This window comes from Mauremys reevesii, linkage group 14 (assembly GCF_016161935.1).
Source record: "Mauremys reevesii isolate NIE-2019 linkage group 14, ASM1616193v1, whole genome shotgun sequence".
In the NCBI taxonomy this organism is placed as follows: Eukaryota; Metazoa; Chordata; order Testudines; family Geoemydidae; genus Mauremys; species Mauremys reevesii.
Window position 1 is genome coordinate 23,500,143 of NC_052636.1, and position 5,008 is coordinate 23,505,150.

At 49.5% G+C, this 5,008-nt stretch overlaps 1 non-coding gene across 1 annotated transcript; it reads left to right on the forward strand.

The window, feature by feature from the left end:
* The first annotated feature begins 4,591 nt into the window (after positions 1 to 4,591).
* On the forward strand, positions 4,592 to 4,663 carry TRNAG-UCC. The gene has a single exon. It is a non-coding gene; the product is annotated as a tRNA-Gly (tRNA).
* The last annotated feature ends 345 nt before the right edge of the window (positions 4,664 to 5,008 follow it).

The window sequence follows — 5,008 nt, forward strand, 5'->3', positions numbered from 1 at the left end:
AGCGCGAACGGCGGTAGCGGAGTCAACAGAGGGCGATTCACATAGCTGAAGCTGTGTATCTTAGATCAATTCCCCCGCCCCCCCCAGTGTAGACCAGCCCTCTGAAAGCATGTAAAAAATCCAAACGCTGGAGGACAGGGTTTGGGTCCAGAGCGACCTAGACAAATTGGAGGGTTGGGCCAAAAGAAATCTGAGGAGGTTCAACAAGGAGAAGTGCAGAGTCCTGCACTTAGGACGGAAGAATCCTATGCACTGCTACAGACTGGGGACTGACTGAGTGAGGGGGGTTTGATAGCAGCCTTCAACTACCTGAAAGAGCAGCAGTGTGGGCTTTCTCCTGGCCACTTTTGCTGGGCTGGGCAGGCAGCCTGGAGGCCTTTCTAGAAGAGCATTGGGAACTGAGTTAGAAAAACCAATGTGAAAACCAGAACCTCAGGTTTAGACTCATTTATTTATAATATTAAATCTTCAATTCTAGTGTCACAGTCAATACAATTTCTTCAGCCTGATAGTTGCCCAAAGAGAAACTTCTCTCCAAAGGGAGTGGAGATAAAGCACTTTTCAGAGTCCAAGAGAGACAAGGTGGTGAGGGTAAGAGGACCAACCTCTGTTGGTGAAAGAGACAAGCTGTGGAGCTAACCCACACACTTCTTCAGTTCTGTGTAGCCTGGAAGGTCGTCTCTTCCATAACAAGCAGTTAGAACATAAGAACAGCCACACTGAGTCAGACCAGTTCATCTAGCCCACTCTCCCGAAAGTGGCCAATGCTCGGCGCCCCAGAGGACCCCTGGGACCAACATGTATACACCACCACCACAAACAAGGTTAACAGTCAATGCACATGGAGAAAGATCTTGTGTTTCCTTCCTTATGTCCTAGTCCCATCATGTGGCCATTTCCTTTTCTTCCTTCCTGTTAAAAGCTTTGGTGTTTTGCACAGAAACATTATTTCCCCAGGAGAGACCCAGGAGTGGGGGCTGCATTCCTGTGCCAAACAGTCACTGGAAGGGGGCAGACAAATGCCTTTAGGACGAGGCGTCCGTCACTGTCAAAAGATCATCTCCCTCCTGCGGTCACTGGCAGCCTGAATTTGTTCCTTATCCTCCCAGAGTCTGGGGGCTGGAATCAGCACTACCCAGCCCCTCCGTATGTAGCAGGAACAAACACAAACCTGGGCTTTAAAACAAGCTGTCCCCTTCCTTCTCAGGGAATATTTTTCTGTGATTGAAGTTGAGCTTCAGTTCCCCTCTCCTAGGGGCGGGGCGGGTGTGGGGCCAGCTCCCAGTGAGATCTGTTTTCACCATTGCCCTGTTTCAGTCACTCTGGGATCCTAACTCTGCTCCCAGCTGTCAGGCAGCTTACAGCCCATCCACCCTGTTCATTAACTCTGTGGTCATGTGTTACCCCCTTTGCCAGCGCACAGAACCTGCAGGAAAGCTACTCCTGCCAGATGCATTGGTGGTATAGTTGTGTGCGGAGGTGTCTTCTAAGTAATTCATCTGGGTTTGATTCCCAGTCAATGCAATAATGGCTTTTCTCTTCTGTTGTTTCCTCATCTGGAAGTGGTTTAATTTCAGTCACATTGTGTTACAATCACATTATCTATAGAATGAAACAATGTGTTGAAGTCCAGCAGGTCGTACAGGATGGAGGCACACAAGGGGCTGGAATGTATCATCTGAGAAAGACAGAACACTTGGAAACCTGCATCTCCCATCCCCTGGCCTTGCGTGTTATGATTCCAGCTGCGTGAGCTGTTTGTAGGATGTTCCAGCATGATGGGGAAATGAAGTTTTGAGTCAGTTTTTGCTCCTGCAGATTTCTTTGCTGTTATAATTATAATGACATGAACAACAGGGAGGCAAAATAAACATAAAGCCCAAATTGCAATACAGGTGGGGAAAGAGATGATCACGGTTAAGCCAAACACGTCAAAATAAAAATTAATACTAAAAAAGGGGAGAGGGGAAGAGATCAGGTTTGTGGAGATCCCTTGATATTTCAATGCATATTGTTAGAATCAAAGATCAGACTTGACACTGGAAAACTACCTGTCTCTCTGAACACCTGTGATGAGCAAGATTGAGTTGGGACATTTGTTCTGCTTCAATCATTTATTGTCTCTCTCTTCTCTCCTTCTTCTCCCCCCAATTCCTCATCTCCAATGTCTCTGCCTCTCTCCTCTTGCTCCCTCTCCCCTGCTCTTTCCCAGGAACTCACACTCTACAGCATTTAGGACAAGCCAGAGCTCCCATGTTCTGCACATGAGCCTGTGTCAGAGGACATGTGACCCCGGTCAGAACCAGTCACCAGATCAATATGACCCTTTATGGGCGACTTCTCTGCCTGCTCTGCAATTTACATCTCCCCTCTCCCCCCGCCCGCAAACAGGGTGGGGTACAGCTCTGACAGAGGCCTAACAGGAGAAATTTCAGCCCAAAGACAAATTTGTGTGAAATGTTGAGAAATGAAGAGCCCCCCAAATCCCCAGAACTCTAGTGTCACCCCCATGGCACCAGCACAGGGAACCCAGTGAGATGGGGTTACAGAATACAAGGGGGGAGGCAGCAGGGAGAGAGGTGACAGGGAATCTCTCTTTTTCCTTCTCTCGTCACTTTCTGTTCTTCTCTTTCCTTCCAGGAACTGCAGTCACAGCAGGGAGGTTTGTCTCCGTGTCTGTCACGGAGGTGGTGGAAGTGATGGATTCTGTGACTTCCTGCAACCTCCGTGACTTCTGCAGTGGGCACAGTGGCTGACTCCAGGGCCACTCAATCAACTGGCTCCAGGGACCGCCCAAGCAGCGGCCAATGCGGCTGGCCCGGGGACCACTTTACCAGTGGTCCCGAGGGCAGCAGGAGCAGCCACAGCTTGGTGGCCTCTGGCAGCACTTCTGGGGTGGCCAGAGCAGCAGCTGGCCCCCTGGGGCTCCCCCCTGCCCTAGCAGCAGCTGGAGTGGCAGCGACTCTCAGGGCTTCTCCCCTGGTAGCTGGTGCTCATTAGCCATCAAATAAATCAAAACACTTCCCCCTGCAAGTGGATTTAGCCCGGGACCCTCAGAGTCAGCAGCTGTTACGCCCCCACTGAGCTCTCTGGTCAGGTGTCCTAGTGCCGGGAGCCTCCGATTTAGATCCTAAAATAGTGTTTTTGCACCAGGGGGGCTGAAATTTTGGACCAGACATTGTAGCTCCACTGTTATTTTACTGAATTGCTTCAAAACAGCAAGTGTAGAAAGTCTCCTAAGTGCCAGACTCTCTGCCATGGAAACAGCTGCCCCTGCTCTCCAGGAGTCTGTGCGTTCCACCCAGCAACGTACACACCTGCTCCGCACTGAAGGGGGGTCAGACAGTGACGGTAACACAAATCTTCAGACTATTAACCCAGGTCCCTTTCTTTAACCCAGGACATGCCAGTCACCTGTTAGCCATGGTGTTATCTTCATCTTCAAATACCTCTCAGGACATTGAACAGAGGGAGTGAAACCCCCTCCCCCCGAATGGCTCCCTGTTGAGGCGTTGTACCGAACCTGCCCCTGGAGACTGTCTGGTTTTATACTCTTAGAGCTTTTTCTCTTCAAACCCCTTATCCCAATCTCTGGGCCAACCTCCGCATTTCAGAGTTTAGAATTTACTCTCATCACCCCTTATGGCACTTTCCATGTGACTGAGACAAAGCAAGTAGGGGAAGCTCCGTGGCTAATGAAAACCAATGCTCTGGGTGAGGCCTGAACTCACACCCACAGCTGTATTTCCCCCTGCATGAGCCACTATAGGTGCTTCTTAGACAAACTTGGGCTGTAGGTGGTTATGTGTGTCTGTGCTTCACCACTTTGGCTGCTCTGTGAAAAGCTGATGGTTCAAACAGAAGCTGGTGGGGTTTTGTTTTGTTTTAAGCAATTAGAGTCTAGTACATTTTAACAGGCAGAAAATGTCCTATTCTGGTCTAGCCCCATTTGACTCCTTCTGTTCATCTTCTTCCTTCGCCCTCAGTGTCTTTCCTTCCCCATTGGGGACATGCAGAGATGAACCCCAGTCAGTCTGTGTCACAGAGAGTCTGTATCTCCTAAGGAATGTGGGTGAAGGATTCCAGCTGAATTAACGCCGCTCACCTGGGTTAGAAACATTTGTTTCTTTCGAGCACATAGTGGGAAATGGGACATTAATTCAGACCCAGGAGGCAAGGCAGAGGCTTCATGCTCTTGATCTCCATGAAGGAGAGAGGTTCCCCAGGAAGGATCAGAGCTTCCTTTAGATTCAAGCTGGGTCTCCTGGAAGTTGGAAAAGACCCTTGGTCACTGAGGATCTCATGGGATCGTGCTGCTCCAGAGGCTCGAGAGTCCTGGGTGCAGGGAGGGTGTCACTGCACAGTCTGAAATGGAAGGGAGGACCCTGGAAGGGAAGGGGAGGAACAGAAAATGGAGAGGAATGAAACAGAATAAACGCCTCTTCTGTCTCCCATCCCCAACCCAGCAAGAACTGTTATCAGTGGGGAAACTCCCCACGATGAATGGCAGAGACCACAGAGACATTTGCCTCATGCTGAGAAGTAAGGTGACCAATCACCAAGTGTGAAAAATCAGAGACTTTCACCAGATGCATTGGTGGTATAGTGGTGAGCATAGCTGCCTTCCAAGCAGTTGACCTGGGTTCGATTCCCAGCCAATGCAATGATATGATGGTTCCTCCACTGGGAATTGGTTTAATTTCAGTCATATTGTATCAGTTTATCAAGGGAATGAGAGAATCAGTGTCCCAAATCCCAACAGGTCATTAAACACCCAGTGGAGGAAGAAAGGGGTGGGACTATATAATGAGCAGTTGGAGTCATCCTGGTATTACAATGCTTGGTTTATTTTTTTTTAATTTCCTTTACTTCCCTCTCCCTTTTAGACTCAGAGCCTTTAAGGTCAGAAGGGACCAGTGTGATCATCTAGTCCGACCTGCTGCACCTTGCAGGCCAAAAGACCCCACCCACCCACTCCTGGAATAGACCCGGGAGGAGGCAGCTCTGT